Source organism: Schistocerca serialis, unplaced genomic scaffold (genome assembly GCF_023864345.2).
Source record: "Schistocerca serialis cubense isolate TAMUIC-IGC-003099 unplaced genomic scaffold, iqSchSeri2.2 HiC_scaffold_1157, whole genome shotgun sequence".
In the NCBI taxonomy this organism is placed as follows: domain Eukaryota; kingdom Metazoa; phylum Arthropoda; class Insecta; order Orthoptera; family Acrididae; genus Schistocerca; species Schistocerca serialis.
In genome coordinates, this window is record NW_026047356.1 from 98164 (window position 1) to 120327 (window position 22164).

The window sequence follows — 22164 nt, forward strand, 5'->3', positions numbered from 1 at the left end:
ATCACAACAAGCGCGTGCTTCCGATAAGCATAACGAGGCAGGCAGTACTTGTGTACAAACTGAAGGAAGTCAAAGTCCGTCTACAAACAAACACGAAGTTCGTGCTAGTGACAACAAACAAACTTGTCCACCTTCTGAGTCAGTTCTTTCCGCAGATCAGATGGTTGAGGCGTCCCAGCACGTTATGGATTGCGAAGTCACTCAGGACCCTCCCACACCTCCGTCTGCCGATGTGTTCCCTAGCAGAGCACGTAGTAGGACCAAAGTTCAACCGAACTTCAACGCCGTACGGAAGAAAAACAAACCCAACGACACACAAGTGACTCTTCGTGATCCTCCCGACAATGCAGACCATTCCGAAGTCTCTATGCCCTTGTAATGCGATCGGTGTTGTTTAGTGACCCTTTACGTACCTCACTGTAATAATGGCAGAAGCGTACAAATTCGTCTCCCTGAACATCAATAAGATTCGATCTGATCTCAAAATTGCGGCCCTACAGCAGTTTCTATACGAATCTGACGCTGATATTGTGTTGTTGCAGGAAGTTACTGTTTTAAATCTCTTCATCTCTGGTTTTAAAACCATATCAAACGTTGCTCCTGAGGAAAGTACAGGTACCGCACTTTTATTACGGGAAGGCATTCCAGTTGGGGAGATCGAGTTTTTAGATTCCGGTCGAGGAGTGAGCTGTAAAATTTTTGATGTAACCCTTGTTAATTTATATGCCCCATCAGGCAACAGCAACAAATTCGAACGGTCACGTTTTTATAAGGAGGATGTTACGTATCTGTTGAGGAGCAGTCCTCAAAACCTGATAATAGGAGGTGACTTCAACTGTGTTCTACGTAAAAACGATCAGTCCCCTAATTTTAACTACTGTAAAGAACTGCACGAGCTCGTTAAGAATATTAAGCTGAAAGATGCTTGGGAACTGAAGTATCCTACTTTAGTTAAATTCACTTTTTTCACCGTTACTTCATGCAGCCGTCTGGATAGAATTTATCTATCGGACTGTATCAGTGACAGACTCCTAGCGGTTGACGTAATCCCGGCTAGTTTTACCGACCATTGCGCTTTTACGGCAACGGTTCACTTAAATCGACAGCCTACCAAATTATTTCGTTCCCCGTGGATGTTAAACATATCGCATCTGGCGGACGCTGAGTTATTTGACGTTATCAGGCATGTGTGGGACACTTGTTTGCGTTCCATCACTTTTTATCCGACTAAAGCGTTGTGGTGGACCACTGTTGCGAAACCAAAGCTTCGAAAAAGTCTCATTTATTATAGTGCTCAGAAAGCACGCGCCTTCAAGAGGACTTTTGAGTTTTACTACACTGTGCTGCGACAACTGTATGATTCATCCACTGCGACCAACGCTAACTTTCCATCAATTCAACGTGTCAAGGCTAAACTTGTCAGCTTGAAGCGTCAACAATTGGAAGGTCTGAAAGTTAAATCCAAACCTAAATCTGTTTTAGCCGACGAAATGACATCTATGTACCATTTATTTAAGCATTTCTCGCGCCGCCGCAGGGCTTTCATTGATGTTTTGGAAAGGGATAATGGGGAATTACTCTCTACTCAAGCGGCCATTATTAGTGAAATTCACCAACATTTCCAACGACTGTATTCCAGTGAAATTGTCAATGAACCTGCTGTCAGTGCAGTGGTCAATGTTTTTGATAGGGCGATTACTCCTGCTGACAATGTCGACTTTTTATCGGATTTCACTCCCGAGGAAGTTTTAGCCTTGATCTCCAAGTCGCCTTCCTTTAAATCGCCTGGTCCTGATGGTTTGCCCAAGGAATTTTATATCAAATTCTGGAATGTCCTTGGTGGTACTTTTACTGACATTGTTAATGAAGTCATGAGTGGTGGTCCTCTTCCTGCCGAGTTCAAGGTGGGTAGAATTGTTTTAGTCCCGAAGAGAACTGGTCACAAGCGAGTTGATAATCTCCGTCCAATCACATTATTGAACTTTGATTATAAAACGATTGCCCGAGCGATTAATAGCAGAATGACCCCCATCCTTGGGAAAGTTATTCATTCACATCAGTCTTGCCTTCCAGGGAGATCCATTATGACTCCGGTTGCGGAGTACCGAGACGTTATTTCAGTAGCGGCCGTAACCAACATCAAATGTGCTTTCCTTTTTCTTGACTTTTGCAAAGCTTTTGACCGCGTTAGTCATCACTATTTAGAACGCATCCTGCAACGAATTGGACTCGAAGAACGAGCTGTGGCAGTCATTCGGAATTTGATAACCGGCATTACTGCTAGGATCACAGTTAACGGTCAGCTGACACAAGCTGTTGGTATACGACGAGGTGTACCGCAAGGCAGTCCTTTGTCGATGTCGCTCTTTGTTTTGTCGCTCGAGCCATTTCTGAAGAGATTGTGTATCACATTAACTGGCCTTTCTGTCTTAGGGAGCAATCTTACTGTGAGGGCTTACGCCGATGATGTTGCTGTTATCCTACGTCATGAGTCTGAAGTGGCCCAATTGCGGGCTGAGATTGATACTTACAGCACTGCGTCTGGAGCGAAACTCAGTGAGGGTAAATGTAAGGTTCTAAGCTTACGGGGCTTCGAATCTCTTGCTATACCGTGGGCACAGATCGTCGAACAACATGTTGCTCTGGGAATCATCATCGATAGGTGTCCTTTACGTATGGCAGCTAAAAACTGGAAACTTACTGCAAATCGAATACAGGGAGCTATAGTGGAAAACACTTGGCGATCGACAAATATCCAACAGAAGATAAGGATTTTGAATACATACATACTCTGTAAAGCTTATTATGTCGCTCAGGTGTTCCCTCTTCCCAAAATGCAAGCCCATAAGATCATGCGTTTGTCCAGCAGGTTTGTGTGGCTCGGTCATATTTTTAAGTTAACCTATACCACACTGTCTAAGTCAGTGCAAGCTGGGGGCCTGCAACTCAATGATATCCGTCGAAAGGCGACGGCACTCTATATAAAACGAACAACAGAGATAATTACCACGATGCCCCATACTATCACATCGAAGCTGTTTCGCATTGTTCGCCCAAAATGTATGGCACCGCCAATTGACATCGGGAAACTAAACTTTCAATTGCAACATGTCGGTGTTTATTACCTCGAAATGAGTTACTTAGGTGACAGTGTTTCCACAAGTCCTTGTCTCACGACAGTGTTCTTAATTGCTCAGTGGCAGAAGTACGAAGCTCCAAATACAATTGAAATGCACTACCCAAGAATCGTCTGGACGGCAGTGTGGACCAATATTACTCTCAAAATTCATTCTTCCGATGTGCTTTCCGCCTGGTATAAAGTTGTCCACAATCTTATTCCAACCAACGAAAAACTCAACCGCCTTGGCTTAAGTGCTACTGACAACTGCCTCAAATGTGGATTAGTAGACACTCTGAGGCACAGGTTTACTTGCTGCGGGCATCAGTTCAACTGGCATTGGGTGCGGAAACGATTGGCGCTGCTCACACGTAGCACTGAAAGTCTTTATACGACTGATATCCTCCTGTGGCCTGATACACGGTTTTACCCCAAAACGAAAAACAATACTGTTATGTGGATGCTGGGACATTTTGTCAATTACGTCATGACCCAACACGGAGAAGACAATATTACTGCCTTTACTGCTTATATGGCAACGGCATATTGGCGAAGAAACCAGTTCCCACACATTAAGAGGGATTTTGGCAATATGTTAACAATCCTGTTTGAGAAACAGGGAATTGGGTGATTCTAAAGTATATCCGCGATTCCTGTCACCATTTCCATGATGAAGTTCCCAGGTACAAGTCAACAGTGACTACTATTTTCGTTATCATTTCGCCTATGGCGCTTGAAGAACCTGAAGTTTTCTTTTCTTTCTTATTCCTCATTATTTGTTTTTTGAGGGAAGAGACATCCTTTTATTTTTTTTTTTTTTTTTTTTTTTTTTTTTTTTTTTTTTTTTTTTTTTTTTTTCCTTGGTTTTGAGAAAGATTTCTAATCTTCGTTGGCACTTATATTCCAAAGAAGACGAAGCAATGAGCTCCTTGTAATCCCGAAGAAATTGAATTCCTTTTGTGTACTGTTGTACGATGCCAGTGAATCTGGAGACTTTGATTTCATTTGAATATAGCTGAAGAAGCTCGCCAAGGAAGGCATTCATGGAGAGCGCAAGGAGGGCTGTAAGGGGAGAAGGGAGGCCCAAAAAAAAAAAAAAAAAAAAAAAAAAAAAAAAAGTGGTTAAGGCGTCTGACTCGAAATCAGATTCCCTGTGGGAGCGTAGGTTCGAATCCTACCGGCTGCGTGCGATTTTGCGCAAAAAAAACGAGCAGAAATTTTCGCATACATGTGACATGCGTGGGTGAAAGCGGATCCAAACCAGTGACACCATTCTCAACAAGACGGAAATTTATTCTTTAAGAATACTGTTTCGCGACGGCCGCTGCCTGTTGTGGCTACCGGTTCACCTCGCAAGGACGCCAGTACTGCAGAAATCAGTCGCAGGCCCACGAACGCGCCCCCGTCATTTTGTCGCGTCGTCGCCGTCTTTGTGAGTACACAGGTGTGCTTGAAAGTGTTGGACACAGCGAGCATTCATTTCTTTCTAAGAAGCGCAATTCAGTTCATTCGAGTGTGGCAAAAGCAGTGGTGCAGCGTTTCTTTTCTTAAGATCTCGCAGCTGCTTGCAAGTATGGCCATCGTTTAAGACGACACAAAACTAGCGTCAGCGGTGCGTCAGTGGGAAGTCGGTGAAGTCGCCATTGGAGCCATAAGCCAGGAATAATGACACGCGAATCACTCGCACACCATGCAGCATGTACTACAACGCTCGGCTGAGGGACCGGATAGCCCAGTCGGTAGAGCGCTGTACCTTCAACCAAAGGGTCCCGGGTTCAAGCCCCCGTCCAGGCGAAAATTAATACACTGTCGTAACGGCCAATGTGCTGGCAACGAAAGCGCTACAGAAACGAGTGAGGCCATATCGTGTTCTGCCATCAGATTGCTTGCAAAGGAGCAGTTGCACTTGTCGAGACCACGCCTCTGCGACCGGCAGTCGTGGCCGAGTGGTTAAGGCGTCTGACTAGAAATCAGATTCCCTCTGGGAGCGTAGGTTCGAGTCCTACCGACTGCGTTTCTTTTTTGTGTCAAGAGGTGGAGAACATCTCCAACGGAACCGTGAAATGAGCGAATACGTGGGAAACACTGCATTCGAGACGCTTGTAAAATTTACAATTGTCCAGTGAGTGTCGACAAAACACGTAGCTCCTCTGCTGTAATATATGAGACGTACAAACTGCTGCAATTTGACTTTACATCGTGTGTCAGCTTTCTTCGATAGCCTGTTACGAGCCTAGCGTGATGAGTTTATAGACAGCAGTCAGACGACGTTTGAATAGTAACAGCTCCACGCAACGATTACCCAACAGTAAAGGACATGAGGCAATGTGTCAGTATGCGTAGTGGGAGGGGTGATCACGTGATGTGAGCCCGGATAGCTCAGTCGGTAGAGCATTAGGCTTTTAACCTAAGGGTCCAGGGTTCAAGTCCCTGTTCGGGCGGAAATTTTAATACTTTGGTAGAAGCACGTGTAGTAGCGGTGTAAGCACTACAGACAAGAATGCATCTACGCCGTTTCCTGGCACTGCAGTGCTTTAAACGGTACCAGTTGCATGTGTCGGGAGGGTCTTGCGCTACTGGCAATCGTGGCCGAGTGGTTAAGGCGTCTGACTCGAAATCAGATTCCCTGTGGGAGCGTAGGTTCGAATCCTACCGGCTGCGTGCGATTTTGCGCAAAAAAAACGAGCAGAAATTTTCGCATACATGTGACATGCGTGGGTGAAAGCGGATCCAAACCAGTGACACCATTCTCAACAAGACGGAAATTTATTCTTTAAGAATACTGTTTCGCGACGGCCGCTGCCTGTTGTGGCTACCGGTTCACCTCGCAAGGACGCCAGTACTGCAGAAATCAGTCGCAGGCCCACGAACGCGCCCCCGTCATTTTGTCGCGTCGTCGCCGTCTTTGTGAGTACACAGGTGTGCTTGAAAGTGTTGGACACAGCGAGCATTCATTTCTTTCTAAGAAGCGCAATTCAGTTCATTCGAGTGTGGCAAAAGCAGTGGTGCAGCGTTTCTTTTCTTAAGATCTCGCAGCTGCTTGCAAGTATGGCCATCGTTTAAGACGACACAAAACTAGCGTCAGCGGTGCGTCAGTGGGAAGTCGGTGAAGTCGCCATTGGAGCCATAAGCCAGGAATAATGACACGCGAATCACTCGCACACCATGCAGCATGTACTACAACGCTCGGCTGAGGGACCGGATAGCCCAGTCGGTAGAGCGCTGTACCTTCAACCAAAGGGTCCCGGGTTCAAGCCCCCGTCCAGGCGAAAATTAATACACTGTCGTAACGGCCAATGTGCTGGCAACGAAAGCGCTACAGAAACGAGTGAGGCCATATCGTGTTCTGCCATCAGATTGCTTGCAAAGGAGCAGTTGCACTTGTCGAGACCACGCCTCTGCGACCGGCAGTCGTGGCCGAGTGGTTAAGGCGTCTGACTAGAAATCAGATTCCCTCTGGGAGCGTAGGTTCGAGTCCTACCGACTGCGTTTCTTTTTTGTGTCAAGAGGTGGAGAACATCTCCAACGGAACCGTGAAATGAGCGAATACGTGGGAAACACTGCATTCGAGACGCTTGTAAAATTTACAATTGTCCAGTGAGTGTCGACAAAACACGTAGCTCCTCTGCTGTAATATATGAGACGTACAAACTGCTGCAATTTGACTTTACATCGTGTGTCAGCTTTCTTCGATAGCCTGTTACGAGCCTAGCGTGATGAGTTTATAGACAGCAGTCAGACGACGTTTGAATAGTAACAGCTCCACGCAACGATTACCCAACAGTAAAGGACATGAGGCAATGTGTCAGTATGCGTAGTGGGAGGGGTGATCACGTGATGTGAGCCCGGATAGCTCAGTCGGTAGAGCATTAGGCTTTTAACCTAAGGGTCCAGGGTTCAAGTCCCTGTTCGGGCGGAAATTTTAATACTTTGGTAGAAGCACGTGTAGTAGCGGTGTAAGCACTACAGACAAGAATGCATCTACGCCGTTTCCTGGCACTGCAGTGCTTTAAACGGTACCAGTTGCATGTGTCGGGAGGGTCTTGCGCTACTGGCAATCGTGGCCGAGTGGCAGTTCCGCTTGCGACGCCGTGCAGGTCGCACGTGTTGTGCCTTCGCTCCGCAATAGCGTGTGCAAGCCGTGACTACTTTCTTTGTTTACGTTGTTTGCTAGATTTGCTGTATTGTGCTTCCGTCAGTTCACTTTTAGTGTTTTGTGACGTTTTGTGTTAGCGGTCTCGACCGTTTAATAAGTGGATATGTCGTCCAGGTTGTTCCCAAGGAAATGTACTCTGTGTTTCGAATTTGACAAGTCTACACGTCATGTTCAACCGAGTTCCATGGAAGTTCACGATTTCATAGTGGATGTCATTGGTATTACGTCTGACCAGGTTCATACTGCCTATTACGACACAGATCTCTACTGTTTCTTCGTCAAGTTGTTAAACCCTGTGTTACTGGAGAGGATTCTGTTAAAACATGGTAGCAGAGCTGAGTTCCGTCATCGTGACGCCTCGGTGAGTACTGTTCTCATATCCAATGCTGATGTAGAATACAAAAATGTCCGTGTGTACAACCTGCCGCCGGAAGTTGAAAACTGTTATTTACGTGAGATTTTGACGAAATATGGGGAGGTCAAGCAAATCCGTAACGAACGTTGGTCTAGTCAACATCGGTTACAGTGTTTTAGTGGCGTCCGGTCAGTCGAAATGCACGTCAAGCAAGATATCCCCTCCCATCTTATTGTTTGTGGGTATAAAGTTCATGTCACGTACAGTGGGCAACCAGGCACATGCTTTATTTGTAATGAAACTGGTCACTTGCGTACGAACTGCCCTAAACGTGTATTTGTTCTCAAAAGTACTTTGGAACAGCGTAAAAAGTTGACATTGGCTGATCTTGTTAGGGAGCCACCACTCACGGACATCGACCGCCCTCGTGATAGTGAAATATTGCCCCCGGAGCCTGGTTTGCCTGTTGCCGACTTTCCACCCTTTCCTTCAAAACCGGTTACAGATACGCCTGCCTCCAAATCTGACGTGCAGCTGCTGAGCCACAAACGGCGAAGAACGTGTGATGATGATAGTCCGGACGAGGCTCTCCAGGAATTAGAACTCGACGTCCCAAAAGAGATGCCGGTTACGGTTACTGACTCAAGTTTTTCTGAACCGTCGCACGCAGCTGTCGACGCTGCGGCTATTGACGTCATTCCGAGTGACGTACAGGCAGCTTTGGCACCCCAACAGCCGAGCCCGCCGCCTGAAGTCGCGACGTCACCACAGGCCGAATCACAACAAGCGCGTGCTTCCGATAAGCATAACGAGGCAGGCAGTACTTGTGTACAAACTGACGGAAGTCAAAGTCCGTCTACAAACAAACACGAAGTTCGTGCTAGTGACAACAAACAAACTTGTCCACCTTCTGAGTCAGTTCTTTCCGCAGATCAGATGGTTGAGGCGTCACAGCACGTTATGGATTGCGAAGTCACTCAGGACCCTCCCACACCTCCGTCTGCCGATGTGTTCCCTAGCAGAGCACGTAGTAGGACCAAAGTTCAACCGAACGTCAACGCAGTACGGAAGAAAAACAAACCCAACGACACACAAGTGACTGTTCGTGATCCTCCCGACAATGCAGACCATTCCGAAGTCTCTATGCCCTTGTAATGCGACCAGTGTTGTTTAGTGACCCTTTACGTACCTCACTGTAATAATGGCACAAGCGTACAAATTCGTCTCCCTGAACATAAATAAGATTCGATCTGATCTCAAAATTGCGGCCCTACAGCAGTTTCTATACGAATCTGACGCTGATATTGTGTTGTTGCAGGAAGTTACTGTTTTAAATCTCTTCATCTCTGGTTTTAAAACCATATCAAACGTTGCTCCTGAGGAAAGTACAGGTACCGCACTTTTATTACGGGAAGGCATTCCAGTTGGGGAGATCGAGTTTCTAGATTCCGGTCGAGGAGTGAGCTGTAAAATTTTTGATGTAACCCTTGTTAATTTATATGCCCCATCAGGCAACAGCAACAAATTCGAACGGTCACGTTTTTATAAGGAGGATGTTACGTATCTGTTGAGGAGCAGTCCTCAAAACCTGATAATAGGAGGTGACTTCAACTGTGTTCTACGTAAAAACGATCAGTCCCCTAATTTTAACTACTGTAAAGAACTGCACGAGCTCGTTAAGAATATTAAGCTGAAAGATGCTTGGGAACTGAAGTATCCTACTTTAGTTAAATTCACTTTTTTCACCGTTACTTCATGCAGCCGTCTGGATAGAATTTATCTATCGGACTGTATCAGTGACAGACTCCTAGCGGTTGACGTAATCCCGGCTAGTTTTACCGACCATTGCGCTTTTACGGCAACGGTTCACTTAAATCGACAGCCTACCAAATTATTTCGTTCCCCGTGGATGTTAAACATATCGCATCTGGCGGACGCTGAGTTATTTGACGTTATCAGGCATGTGTGGGAAACTTGTTTGCGTTCCATCACTTTTTATCCGACTAAAGCGATGTGGTGGACCGCTGTTGCGAAACCAAAGCTTCGAAAAAGTCTCATTTATTATAGTGCTCAGAAAGCACGCGCCTTCAAGAGGACCTTTGAGTTTTACTACACTGTGCTGCGACAACTGTATGATTCATCCACTGCGACCAACACTAACTTTCCATCAATTCAACGTGTCAAGGCTAAACTTGTCAGCTTGAAGCGTCAACAATTGGAAGGTCTGAAAGTTAAATCCAAACCTAAATCTGTTTTAGCCGACGAAATGACATCTATGTACCATTTATTTAAGCATTTCTCGCGCCGCCGCAGGGCTTTCATTGATGTTTTGGAAAGGGATAATGGGGAATTACTCTCTACTCAAGCGGCCATTATTAGTGAAATTCACCAACATTTCCAACGACTGTATTCCAGTGAAATTGTCAATGAACCTGCTGTCAGTGCAGTGGTCAATGTTTTTGATAGGGCGATTACTCCTGCTGACAATGTCGACTTTTTATCGGACTTCACTCCTGAGGAAGTTTTAGCCTTGATCTCCAAGTCGCCTTCCTTTAAATCGCCTGGTCCTGATGGTTTGCCCAAGGAATTTTATATCAAATTCTGGAATGTCCTTGGTGGTACTTTTACTGAAATTGTTAATGAAGTCATGAGTGGTGGTCCTCTTCCTGCCGAGTTCAAGGTGGGTAGAATTGTTTTAGTCCCGAAGAGAACTGGTCACAAGCGAGTTGATAATCTCCGTCCAATCACATTATTGAACTTTGATTATAAAACGATTGCCCGAGCGATTAATAGCAGAATGACCCCCATCCTTGGGAAAGTTATTCATTCACATCAGTCTTGCCTTCCAGGGAGATCCATTATGACTCCGGTTGCGGAGTACAGAGACGTTATTTCAGTAGCGGCCGTAACCAACATCAAATGTGCTTTCCTTTTTCTTGACTTTTGCAAAGCTTTTGACCGCGTTAGTCATCACTATTTAGAACGCATCCTGCAACGAATTGGACTCGAAGAACGAGCTGTGGCAGTCATTCGGCATATGATCACAGGCATTACTGCTAGGATCACCGTTAACGGTCAGCTGACACAAGCTGTTGGTATACGACGAGGTGTACCGCAAGGCAGTCCTTTGTCGATGTCGCTCTTTGTTTTGTCGCTCGAGCCATTTCTGAAGAGATTGTGTATCACATTAACTGGCCTTTCTGTCTTAGGGAGCAATCTTACTGTGAGGGCTTACGCCGATGATGTTGCTGTTATCCTACGTCATGAGTCTGAAGTGGCCCAACTGCGGGCTGAGATTGATACTTACAGCACTGCGTCTGGAGCGAAACTCAGTGAGGGTAAATGTAAGGTTCTAAGCTTACGGGGCTTCGAATCTCTTGCTATACCGTGGGCACAGATCGTCGAACAACATGTTGCTCTGGGAATCATCATCGATAGGTGTCCTTTACGTATGGCAGCTAAAAACTGGAAACTTACTGCAAATCGAATACAGGGAGCTATAGTGGAAAACACCTGGCGATCGACAAATATCCTCCAGAAGATCAGGATTTTGAATACATACATACTCTGTAAAGCTTATTATGTCGCTCAGGTGTTCCCTCTTCCCAAAATGCAAGCCCATAAGATCATGCGTTTGTCCAGCAGGTTTGTGTGGCTCGGTCATATTTTTAAGTTAACCTATACCACACTGTCTAAGTCAGTGCAAGCTGGGGGCCTGCAACTCAATGATATCCGTCGCAAGGCGACGGCACTCTATATAAAACGAACAACTGAGATAATTACCACGATGCCCCATACTATCACATCGAAGCTGTTTCGCATTGTTCGCCCAAAATGTATGAAACCGCCAATTGACATCGGGAAACTAAACTTTCAATTGCAACATGTCGGTGTTTATTACCTCGAAATGAGTTACTTAGGTGACAGTGTTTCCACAAGTCCTTGTCTCACGACAGTGTTCTTAATTGCTCAGTGGCAGAAGTACGAAGCTCCAAATACAATTGAAATGCACTACCCAAGAATCGTCTGGACGGCAGTGTGGACCAATATTACTCTCAAAATTCATTCTTCCGATGTGCTTTCCGCCTGGTATAAAGTTGTCCACAATCTTATTCCAACCAACGAAAAACTCAACCGCCTTGGCTTAAGTGCTACTGACAACTGCCTCAAATGTGGATTAGTAGACACTCTGAGGCACAGGTTTACTTGCTGCGGGCATCAGTTCAACTGGCATTGGGTGCGGAAACGATTGGCGCTGCTCACACGTAGCACTGAAAGTCTTTATACGACTGATATCCTCCTGTGGCCTGATACACGGTTTTACCCCAAAACGAAAAACAATACTGTTATGTGGATGCTGGGACATTTTGTCAATTACGTCATGACCCAACACGGAGAAGACAATATTACTGCCTTTACTGCTTATATGGCAACGGCATATTGGCGAAGAAACCAGTTCCCACACATTAAGAGGGATTTTGGCAATATGTTAACAATCCTGTTTGAGAAACAGGGAATTGGGTGATTCTAAAGTATATCCGCGATTCCTGTCACCATTTCCATGATGAAGTTCCCAGGTACAAGTCAACAGTGACTACTATTTTCGTTATCATTTCGCCTATGGCGCTTGAAGAACCTGAAGTTTTCTTTTCTTTCTTATTCCTCATTATTTGTTTTTTGAGGGAAGAGACATCCTTTTATTTTTTTTTTTTTTTTTTTTTTTTTTTTTTTTTTTTTTTTTTTTTTTTTTTTTTTCCTTGGTTTTGAGAAAGATTTCTAATCTTCGTTGGCACTTATATTCCAAAGAAGACGAAGCAATGAGCTCCTTGTAATCCCGAAGAAATTGAATTCCTTTTGTGTACTGTTGTACGATGCCAGTGAATCTGGAGACTTTGATTTCATTTGAATATAGCTGAAGAAGCTCGCCAAGGAAGGCATTCATGGAGAGCGCAAGGAGGGCTGTAAGGGGAGAAGGGAGGCCCAAAAAAAAAAAAAAAAAAAAAAAAAAAAAAAAGTGGTTAAGGCGTCTGACTCGAAATCAGATTCCCTGTGGGAGCGTAGGTTCGAATCCTACCGGCTGCGTGCGATTTTGCGCAAAAAAAACGAGCAGAAATTTTCGCATACATGTGACATGCGTGGGTGAAAGCGGATCCAAACCAGTGACACCATTCTCAACAAGACGGAAATTTATTCTTTAAGAATACTGTTTCGCGACGGCCGCTGCCTGTTGTGGCTACCGGTTCACCTCGCAAGGACGCCAGTACTGCAGAAATCAGTCGCAGGCCCACGAACGCGCCCCCGTCATTTTGTCGCGTCGTCGCCGTCTTTGTGAGTACACAGGTGTGCTTGAAAGTGTTGGACACAGCGAGCATTCATTTCTTTCTAAGAAGCGCAATTCAGTTCATTCGAGTGTGGCAAAAGCAGTGGTGCAGCGTTTCTTTTCTTAAGATCTCGCAGCTGCTTGCAAGTATGGCCATCGTTTAAGACGACACAAAACTAGCGTCAGCGGTGCGTCAGTGGGAAGTCGGTGAAGTCGCCATTGGAGCCATAAGCCAGGAATAATGACACGCGAATCACTCGCACACCATGCAGCATGTACTACAACGCTCGGCTGAGGGACCGGATAGCCCAGTCGGTAGAGCGCTGTACCTTCAACCAAAGGGTCCCGGGTTCAAGCCCCCGTCCAGGCGAAAATTAATACACTGTCGTAACGGCCAATGTGCTGGCAACGAAAGCGCTACAGAAACGAGTGAGGCCATATCGTGTTCTGCCATCAGATTGCTTGCAAAGGAGCAGTTGCACTTGTCGAGACCACGCCTCTGCGACCGGCAGTCGTGGCCGAGTGGTTAAGGCGTCTGACTAGAAATCAGATTCCCTCTGGGAGCGTAGGTTCGAGTCCTACCGACTGCGTTTCTTTTTTGTGTCAAGAGGTGGAGAACATCTCCAACGGAACCGTGAAATGAGCGAATACGTGGGAAACACTGCATTCGAGACGCTTGTAAAATTTACAATTGTCCAGTGAGTGTCGACAAAACACGTAGCTCCTCTGCTGTAATATATGAGACGTACAAACTGCTGCAATTTGACTTTACATCGTGTGTCAGCTTTCTTCGATAGCCTGTTACGAGCCTAGCGTGATGAGTTTATAGACAGCAGTCAGACGACGTTTGAATAGTAACAGCTCCACGCAACGATTACCCAACAGTAAAGGACATGAGGCAATGTGTCAGTATGCGTAGTGGGAGGGGTGATCACGTGATGTGAGCCCGGATAGCTCAGTCGGTAGAGCATTAGGCTTTTAACCTAAGGGTCCAGGGTTCAAGTCCCTGTTCGGGCGGAAATTTTAATACTTTGGTAGAAGCACGTGTAGTAGCGGTGTAAGCACTACAGACAAGAATGCATCTACGCCGTTTCCTGGCACTGCAGTGCTTTAAACGGTACCAGTTGCATGTGTCGGGAGGGTCTTGCGCTACTGGCAATCGTGGCCGAGTGGTTAAGGCGTCTGACTCGAAATCAGATTCCCTGTGGGAGCGTAGGTTCGAATCCTACCGGCTGCGTGCGATTTTGCGCAAAAAAAACGAGCAGAAATTTTCGCATACATGTGACATGCGTGGGTGAAAGCGGATCCAAACCAGTGACACCATTCTCAACAAGACGGAAATTTATTCTTTAAGAATACTGTTTCGCGACGGCCGCTGCCTGTTGTGGCTACCGGTTCACCTCGCAAGGACGCCAGTACTGCAGAAATCAGTCGCAGGCCCACGAACGCGCCCCCGTCATTTTGTCGCGTCGTCGCCGTCTTTGTGAGTACACAGGTGTGCTTGAAAGTGTTGGACACAGCGAGCATTCATTTCTTTCTAAGAAGCGCAATTCAGTTCATTCGAGTGTGGCAAAAGCAGTGGTGCAGCGTTTCTTTTCTTAAGATCTCGCAGCTGCTTGCAAGTATGGCCATCGTTTAAGACGACACAAAACTAGCGTCAGCGGTGCGTCAGTGGGAAGTCGGTGAAGTCGCCATTGGAGCCATAAGCCAGGAATAATGACACGCGAATCACTCGCACACCATGCAGCATGTACTACAACGCTCGGCTGAGGGACCGGATAGCCCAGTCGGTAGAGCGCTGTACCTTCAACCAAAGGGTCCCGGGTTCAAGCCCCCGTCCAGGCGAAAATTAATACACTGTCGTAACGGCCAATGTGCTGGCAACGAAAGCGCTACAGAAACGAGTGAGGCCATATCGTGTTCTGCCATCAGATTGCTTGCAAAGGAGCAGTTGCACTTGTCGAGACCACGCCTCTGCGACCGGCAGTCGTGGCCGAGTGGTTAAGGCGTCTGACTAGAAATCAGATTCCCTCTGGGAGCGTAGGTTCGAGTCCTACCGACTGCGTTTCTTTTTTGTGTCAAGAGGTGGAGAACATCTCCAACGGAACCGTGAAATGAGCGAATACGTGGGAAACACTGCATTCGAGACGCTTGTAAAATTTACAATTGTCCAGTGAGTGTCGACAAAACACGTAGCTCCTCTGCTGTAATATATGAGACGTACAAACTGCTGCAATTTGACTTTACATCGTGTGTCAGCTTTCTTCGATAGCCTGTTACGAGCCTAGCGTGATGAGTTTATAGACAGCAGTCAGACGACGTTTGAATAGTAACAGCTCCACGCAACGATTACCCAACAGTAAAGGACATGAGGCAATGTGTCAGTATGCGTAGTGGGAGGGGTGATCACGTGATGTGAGCCCGGATAGCTCAGTCGGTAGAGCATTAGGCTTTTAACCTAAGGGTCCAGGGTTCAAGTCCCTGTTCGGGCGGAAATTTTAATACTTTGGTAGAAGCACGTGTAGTAGCGGTGTAAGCACTACAGACAAGAATGCATCTACGCCGTTTCCTGGCACTGCAGTGCTTTAAACGGTACCAGTTGCATGTGTCGGGAGGGTCTTGCGCTACTGGCAATCGTGGCCGAGTGGTTAAGGCGTCTGACTCGAAATCAGATTCCCTGTGGGAGCGTAGGTTCGAATCCTACCGGCTGCGTGCGATTTTGCGCAAAAAAAACGAGCAGAAATTTTCGCATACATGTGACATGCGTGGGTGAAAGCGGATCCAAACCAGTGACACCATTCTCAACAAGACGGAAATTTATTCTTTAAGAATACTGTTTCGCGACGGCCGCTGCCTGTTGTGGCTACCGGTTCACCTCGCAAGGACGCCAGTACTGCAGAAATCAGTCGCAGGCCCACGAACGCGCCCCCGTCATTTTGTCGCGTCGTCGCCGTCTTTGTGAGTACACAGGTGTGCTTGAAAGTGTTGGACACAGCGAGCATTCATTTCTTTCTAAGAAGCGCAATTCAGTTCATTCGAGTGTGGCAAAAGCAGTGGTGCAGCGTTTCTTTTCTTAAGATCTCGCAGCTGCTTGCAAGTATGGCCATCGTTTAAGACGACACAAAACTAGCGTCAGCGGTGCGTCAGTGGGAAGTCGGTGAAGTCGCCATTGGAGCCATAAGCCAGGAATAATGACACGCGAATCACTCGCACACCATGCAGCATGTACTACAACGCTCGGCTGAGGGACCGGATAGCCCAGTCGGTAGAGCGCTGTACCTTCAACCAAAGGGTCCCGGGTTCAAGCCCCCGTCCAGGCGAAAATTAATACACTGTCGTAACGGCCAATGTGCTGGCAACGAAAGCGCTACAGAAACGAGTGAGGCCATATCGTGTTCTGCCATCAGATTGCTTGCAAAGGAGCAGTTGCACTTGTCGAGACCACGCCTCTGCGACCGGCAGTCGTGGCCGAGTGGTTAAGGCGTCTGACTAGAAATCAGATTCCCTCTGGGAGCGTAGGTTCGAGTCCTACCGACTGCGTTTCTTTTTTGTGTCAAGAGGTGGAGAACATCTCCAACGGAACCGTGAAATGAGCGAATACGTGGGAAACACTGCATTCGAGACGCTTGTAAAATTTACAATTGTCCAGTGAGTGTCGACAAAACACGTAGCTCCTCTGCTGTAATATATGAGACGTACAAACTGCTGCAATTTGACTTTACATCGTGTGTCAGCTTTCTTCGATAGCCTGTTACGAGCCTAGCGTGATGAGTTTATAGACAGCAGTCAGACGACGTTTGAATAGTAACAGCTCCACGCAACGATTACCCAACAGTAAAGGACATGAGGCAATGTGTCAGTATGCGTAGTGGGAGGGGTGATCACGTGATGTGAGCCCGGATAGCTCAGTCGGTAGAGCATTAGGCTTTTAACCTAAGGGTCCAGGGTTCAAGTCCCTGTTCGGGCGGAAATTTTAATACTTTGGTAGAAGCACGTGTAGTAGCGGTGTAAGCACTACAGACAAGAATGCATCTACGCCGTTTCCTGGCACTGCAGTGCTTTAAACGGTACCAGTTGCATGTGTCGGGAGGGTCTTGCGCTACTGGCAATCGTGGCCGAGTGGTTAAGGCGTCTGACTCGAAATCAGATTCCCTGTGGGAGCGTAGGTTCGAATCCTACCGGCTGCGTGCGATTTTGCGCAAAAAAAACGAGCAGAAATTTTCGCATACATGTGACATGCGTGGGTGAAAGCGGATCCAAACCAGTGACACCATTCTCAACAAGACGGAAATTTATTCTTTAAGAATACTGTTTCGCGACGGCCGCTGCCTGTTGTGGCTACCGGTTCACCTCGCAAGGACGCCAGTACTGCAGAAATCAGTCGCAGGCCCACGAACGCGCCCCCGTCATTTTGTCGCGTCGTCGCCGTCTTTGTGAGTACACAGGTGTGCTTGAAAGTGTTGGACACAGCGAGCATTCATTTCTTTCTAAGAAGCGCAATTCAGTTCATTCGAGTGTGGCAAAAGCAGTGGTGCAGCGTTTCTTTTCTTAAGATCTCGCAGCTGCTTGCAAGTATGGCCATCGTTTAAGACGACACAAAACTAGCGTCAGCGGTGCGTCAGTGGGAAGTCGGTGAAGTCGCCATTGGAGCCATAAGCCAGGAATAATGACACGCGAATCACTCGCACACCATGCAGCATGTACTACAACGCTCGGCTGAGGGACCGGATAGCCCAGTCGGTAGAGCGCTGTACCTTCAACCAAAGGGTCCCGGGTTCAAGCCCCCGTCCAGGCGAAAATTAATACACTGTCGTAACGGCCAATGTGCTGGCAACGAAAGCGCTACAGAAACGAGTGAGGCCATATCGTGTTCTGCCATCAGATTGCTTGCAAAGGAGCAGTTGCACTTGTCGAGACCACGCCTCTGCGACCGGCAGTCGTGGCCGAGTGGTTAAGGCGTCTGACTAGAAATCAGATTCCCTCTGGGAGCGTAGGTTCGAGTCCTACCGACTGCGTTTCTTTTTTGTGTCAAGAGGTGGAGAACATCTCCAACGGAACCGTGAAATGAGCGAATACGTGGGAAACACTGCATTCGAGACGCTTGTAAAATTTACAATTGTCCAGTGAGTGTCGACAAAACACGTAGCTCCTCTGCTGTAATATATGAGACGTACAAACTGCTGCAATTTGACTTTACATCGTGTGTCAGCTTTCTTCGATAGCCTGTTACGAGCCTAGCGTGATGAGTTTATAGACAGCAGTCAGACGACGTTTGAATAGTAACAGCTCCACGCAACGATTACCCAACAGTAAAGGACATGAGGCAATGTGTCAGTATGCGTAGTGGGAGGGGTGATCACGTGATGTGAGCCCGGATAGCTCAGTCGGTAGAGCATTAGGCTTTTAACCTAAGGGTCCAGGGTTCAAGTCCCTGTTCGGGCGGAAATTTTAATACTTTGGTAGAAGCACGTGTAGTAGCGGTGTAAGCACTACAGACAAGAATGCATCTACGCCGTTTCCTGGCACTGCAGTGCTTTAAACGGTACCAGTTGCATGTGTCGGGAGGGTCTTGCGCTACTGGCAATCGTGGCCGAGTGGTTAAGGCGTCTGACTCGAAATCAGATTCCCTGTGGGAGCGTAGGTTCGAATCCTACCGGCTGCGTGCGATTTTGCGCAAAAAAAACGAGCAGAAATTTTCGCATACATGTGACATGCGTGGGTGAAAGCGGATCCAAACCAGTGACACCATTCTCAACAAGACGGAAATTTATTCTTTAAGAATACTGTTTCGCGACGGCCGCTGCCTGTTGTGGCTACCGGTTCACCTCGCAAGGACGCCAGTACTGCAGAAATCAGTCGCAGGCCCACGAACGCGCCCCCGTCATTTTGTCGCGTCGTCGCCGTCTTTGTGAGTACACAGGTGTGCTTGAAAGTGTTGGACACAGCGAGCATTCATTTCTTTCTAAGAAGCGCAATTCAGTTCATTCGAGTGTGGCAAAAGCAGTGGTGCAGCGTTTCTTTTCTTAAGATCTCACAGCTGCTTGCAAGTATGGCCATCGTTTAAGACGACACAAAACTAGCGTCAGCGGTGCGTCAGTGGGAAGTCGGTGAAGTCGCCATTGGAGCCATAAGCCAGGAATAATGACACGCGAATCACTCGCACACCATGCAGCATGTACTACAACGCTCGGCTGAGGGACCGGATAGCCCAGTCGGTAGAGCGCTGTACCTTCAACCAAAGGGTCCCGGGTTCAAGCCCCCGTCCAGGCGAAAATTAATACACTGTCGTAACGGCCAATGTGCTGGCAACGAAAGCGCTACAGAAACGAGTGAGGCCATATCGTGTTCTGCCATCAGATTGCTTGCAAAGGAGCAGTTGCACTTGTCGAGACCACGCCTCTGCGACCGGCAGTCGTGGCCGAGTGGTTAAGGCGTCTGACTAGAAATCAGATTCCCTCTGGGAGCGTAGGTTCGAGTCCTACCGACTGCGTTTCTTTTTTGTGTCAAGAGGTGGAGAACATCTCCAACGGAACCGTGAAATGAGCGAATACGTGGGAAACACTGCATTCGAGACGCTTGTAAAATTTACAATTGTCCAGTGAGTGTCGACAAAACACGTAGCTCCTCTGCTGTAATATATGAGACGTACAAACTGCTGCAATTTGACTTTACATCGTGTGTCAGCTTTCTTCGATAGCCTGTTACGAGCCTAGCGTGATGAGTTTATAGACAGCAGTCAGACGACGTTTGAATAGTAACAGCTCCACGCAACGATTACCCAACAGTAAAGGACATGAGGCAATGTGTCAGTATGCGTAGTGGGAGGGGTGATCACGTGATGTGAGCCCGGATAGCTCAGTCGGTAGAGCATTAGGCTTTTAACCTAAGGGTCCAGGGTTCAAGTCCCTGTTCGGGCGGAAATTTTAATACTTTGGTAGAAGCACGTGTAGTAGCGGTGTAAGCACTACAGACAAGAATGCATCTACGCCGTTTCCTGGCACTGCAGTGCTTTAAACGGTACCAGTTGCATGTGTCGGGAGGGTCTTGCGCTACTGGCAATCGTGGCCGAGTGGTTAAGGCGTCTGACTCGAAATCAGATTCCCTGTGGGAGCGTAGGTTCGAATCCTACCGGCTGCGTGCGATTTTGCGCAAAAAAAACGAGCAGAAATTTTCGCATACATGTGACATGCGTGGGTGAAAGCGGATCCAAACCAGTGACACCATTCTCAACAAGACGGAAATTTATTCTTTAAGAATACTGTTTCGCGACGGCCGCTGCCTGTTGTGGCTACCGGTTCACCTCGCAAGGACGCCAGTACTGCAGAAATCAGTCGCAGGCCCACGAACGCGCCCCCGTCATTTTGTCGCGTCGTCGCCGTCTTTGTGAGTACACAGGTGTGCTTGAAAGTGTTGGACACAGCGAGCATTCATTTCTTTCTAAGAAGCGCAATTCAGTTCATTCGAGTGTGGCAAAAGCAGTGGTGCAGCGTTTCTTTTCTTAAGATCTCGCAGCTGCTTGCAAGTATGGCCATCGTTTAAGACGACACAAAACTAGCGTCAGCGGTGCGTCAGTGGGAAGTCGGTGAAGTCGCCATTGGAGCCATAAGCCAGGAATAATGACACGCGAATCACTCGCACACCATGCAGCATGTACTACAACGCTCGGCTGAGGGACCGGATAGCCCAGTCGGTAGAGCGCTGTACCTTCAACCAAAGGGTCCCGGGTTCAAGCCCCCGTCCAGGCGAAAATTAATACACTGTCGTAACGGCCAATGTGCTGGCAACGAAAGCGCTACAGAAACGAGTGAGGCCATATCGTGTTCTGCCATCAGATTGCTTGCAAAGGAGCAGTTGCACTTGTCGAGACCACGCCTCTGCGACCGGCAGTCGTGGCCGAGTGGTTAAGGCGTCTGACTAGAAATCAGATTCCCTCTGGGAGCGTAGGTTCGGGTCCTACCGACTGCGTTTCTTTTTTGTGTCAAGAGGTGGAGAACATCTCCAACGGAACCGTGAAATGAGCGAATACGTGGGAAACACTGCATTCGAGACGCTTGTAAAATTTACAATTGTCCAGTGAGTGTCGACAAAACACGTAGCTCCTCTGCTGTAATATATGAGACGTACAAACTGCTGCAATTTGACTTTACATCGTGTGTCAGCTTTCTTCGATAGCCTGTTACGAGCCTAGCGTGATGAGTTTATAGACAGCAGTCAGACGACGTTTGAATAGTAACAGCTCCACGCAACGATTACCCAACAGTAAAGGACATGAGGCAATGTGTCAGTATGCGTAGTGGGAGGGGTGATCACGTGATGTGAGCCCGGATAGCTCAGTCGGTAGAGCATTAGGCTTTTAACCTAAGGGTCCAGGGTTCAAGTCCCTGTTCGGGCGGAAATTTTAATACTTTGGTAGAAGCACGTGTAGTAGCGGTGTAAGCACTACAGACAAGAATGCATCTACGCCGTTTCCTGGCACTGCAGTGCTTTAAACGGTACCAGTTGCATGTGTCGGGAGGGTCTTGCGCTACTGGCAATCGTGGCCGAGTGGTTAAGGCGTCTGACTCGAAATCAGATTCCCTGTGGGAGCGTAGGTTCGAATCCTACCGGCTGCGTGCGATTTTGCGCAAAAAAAACGAGCAGAAATTTTCGCATACATGTGACATGCGTGGGTGAAAGCGGATCCAAACCAGTGACACCATTCTCAACAAGACGGAAATTTATTCTTTAAGAATACTGTTTCGCGACGGCCGCTGCCTGTTGTGGCTACCGGTTCACCTCGCAAGGACGCCAGTACTGCAGAAATCAGTCGCAGGCCCACGAACGCGCCCCCGTCATTTTGTCGCGTCGTCGCCGTCTTTGTGAGTACACAGGTGTGCTTGAAAGTGTTGGACACAGCGAGCATTCATTTCTTTCTAAGAAGCGCAATTCAGTTCATTCGAGTGTGGCAAAAGCAGTGGTGCAGCGTTTCTTTTCTTAAGATCTCGCAGCTGCTTGCAAGTATGGCCATCGTTTAAGACGACACAAAACTAGCGTCAGCGGTGCGTCAGTGGGAAGTCGGTGAAGTCGCCATTGGAGCCATAAGCCAGGAATAATGACACGCGAATCACTCGCACACCATGCAGCATGTACTACAACGCTCGGCTGAGGGACCGGATAGCCCAGTCGGTAGAGCGCTGTACCTTCAACCAAAGGGTCCCGGGTTCAAGCCCCCGTCC

At 47.5% G+C, this 22164-nt stretch overlaps 23 non-coding genes across 23 annotated transcripts; all 23 read left to right on the plus strand.

Annotated features, from left to right (window-relative positions):
• The first annotated feature begins 5050 nt into the window (after positions 1–5050).
• Trnas-aga (transfer RNA serine (anticodon AGA)) lies at positions 5051–5132 on the plus strand. Its single transcript has one exon. It is a non-coding gene; the product is annotated as a tRNA-Ser (tRNA).
• Positions 5133–5486: 354 nt separating this feature from the next.
• Positions 5487–5559, plus strand: Trnak-uuu (transfer RNA lysine (anticodon UUU)). Its single transcript has one exon. It is a non-coding gene; the product is annotated as a tRNA-Lys (tRNA).
• Positions 5560–5697: 138 nt separating this feature from the next.
• On the plus strand, positions 5698–5779 carry Trnas-cga (transfer RNA serine (anticodon CGA)). The gene has a single exon. It is a non-coding gene; the product is annotated as a tRNA-Ser (tRNA).
• A 746-nt stretch (positions 5780–6525) lies between these two features.
• Trnas-aga (transfer RNA serine (anticodon AGA)) lies at positions 6526–6607 on the plus strand. The gene has a single exon. It is a non-coding gene; the product is annotated as a tRNA-Ser (tRNA).
• A 354-nt stretch (positions 6608–6961) lies between these two features.
• Positions 6962–7034, plus strand: Trnak-uuu (transfer RNA lysine (anticodon UUU)). Its single transcript has one exon. It is a non-coding gene; the product is annotated as a tRNA-Lys (tRNA).
• A 6423-nt stretch (positions 7035–13457) lies between these two features.
• Positions 13458–13539, plus strand: Trnas-aga (transfer RNA serine (anticodon AGA)). The gene has a single exon. It is a non-coding gene; the product is annotated as a tRNA-Ser (tRNA).
• Positions 13540–13893: 354 nt separating this feature from the next.
• Trnak-uuu (transfer RNA lysine (anticodon UUU)) lies at positions 13894–13966 on the plus strand. Its single transcript has one exon. It is a non-coding gene; the product is annotated as a tRNA-Lys (tRNA).
• A 138-nt stretch (positions 13967–14104) lies between these two features.
• Positions 14105–14186, plus strand: Trnas-cga (transfer RNA serine (anticodon CGA)). The gene has a single exon. It is a non-coding gene; the product is annotated as a tRNA-Ser (tRNA).
• Positions 14187–14932: 746 nt separating this feature from the next.
• Positions 14933–15014, plus strand: Trnas-aga (transfer RNA serine (anticodon AGA)). Its single transcript has one exon. It is a non-coding gene; the product is annotated as a tRNA-Ser (tRNA).
• Positions 15015–15368: 354 nt separating this feature from the next.
• Positions 15369–15441, plus strand: Trnak-uuu (transfer RNA lysine (anticodon UUU)). The gene has a single exon. It is a non-coding gene; the product is annotated as a tRNA-Lys (tRNA).
• A 138-nt stretch (positions 15442–15579) lies between these two features.
• Positions 15580–15661, plus strand: Trnas-cga (transfer RNA serine (anticodon CGA)). The gene has a single exon. It is a non-coding gene; the product is annotated as a tRNA-Ser (tRNA).
• A 746-nt stretch (positions 15662–16407) lies between these two features.
• On the plus strand, positions 16408–16489 carry Trnas-aga (transfer RNA serine (anticodon AGA)). Its single transcript has one exon. It is a non-coding gene; the product is annotated as a tRNA-Ser (tRNA).
• A 354-nt stretch (positions 16490–16843) lies between these two features.
• On the plus strand, positions 16844–16916 carry Trnak-uuu (transfer RNA lysine (anticodon UUU)). Its single transcript has one exon. It is a non-coding gene; the product is annotated as a tRNA-Lys (tRNA).
• Positions 16917–17054: 138 nt separating this feature from the next.
• Trnas-cga (transfer RNA serine (anticodon CGA)) lies at positions 17055–17136 on the plus strand. The gene has a single exon. It is a non-coding gene; the product is annotated as a tRNA-Ser (tRNA).
• A 746-nt stretch (positions 17137–17882) lies between these two features.
• Positions 17883–17964, plus strand: Trnas-aga (transfer RNA serine (anticodon AGA)). The gene has a single exon. It is a non-coding gene; the product is annotated as a tRNA-Ser (tRNA).
• Positions 17965–18318: 354 nt separating this feature from the next.
• Trnak-uuu (transfer RNA lysine (anticodon UUU)) lies at positions 18319–18391 on the plus strand. Its single transcript has one exon. It is a non-coding gene; the product is annotated as a tRNA-Lys (tRNA).
• A 138-nt stretch (positions 18392–18529) lies between these two features.
• On the plus strand, positions 18530–18611 carry Trnas-cga (transfer RNA serine (anticodon CGA)). The gene has a single exon. It is a non-coding gene; the product is annotated as a tRNA-Ser (tRNA).
• Positions 18612–19357: 746 nt separating this feature from the next.
• Positions 19358–19439, plus strand: Trnas-aga (transfer RNA serine (anticodon AGA)). The gene has a single exon. It is a non-coding gene; the product is annotated as a tRNA-Ser (tRNA).
• Positions 19440–19793: 354 nt separating this feature from the next.
• Positions 19794–19866, plus strand: Trnak-uuu (transfer RNA lysine (anticodon UUU)). Its single transcript has one exon. It is a non-coding gene; the product is annotated as a tRNA-Lys (tRNA).
• Positions 19867–20004: 138 nt separating this feature from the next.
• On the plus strand, positions 20005–20086 carry Trnas-cga (transfer RNA serine (anticodon CGA)). The gene has a single exon. It is a non-coding gene; the product is annotated as a tRNA-Ser (tRNA).
• Positions 20087–20832: 746 nt separating this feature from the next.
• Positions 20833–20914, plus strand: Trnas-aga (transfer RNA serine (anticodon AGA)). The gene has a single exon. It is a non-coding gene; the product is annotated as a tRNA-Ser (tRNA).
• A 354-nt stretch (positions 20915–21268) lies between these two features.
• Trnak-uuu (transfer RNA lysine (anticodon UUU)) lies at positions 21269–21341 on the plus strand. The gene has a single exon. It is a non-coding gene; the product is annotated as a tRNA-Lys (tRNA).
• Positions 21342–21479: 138 nt separating this feature from the next.
• Positions 21480–21561, plus strand: Trnas-cga (transfer RNA serine (anticodon CGA)). Its single transcript has one exon. It is a non-coding gene; the product is annotated as a tRNA-Ser (tRNA).
• Positions 21562–22164: the final 603 nt, after the last annotated feature.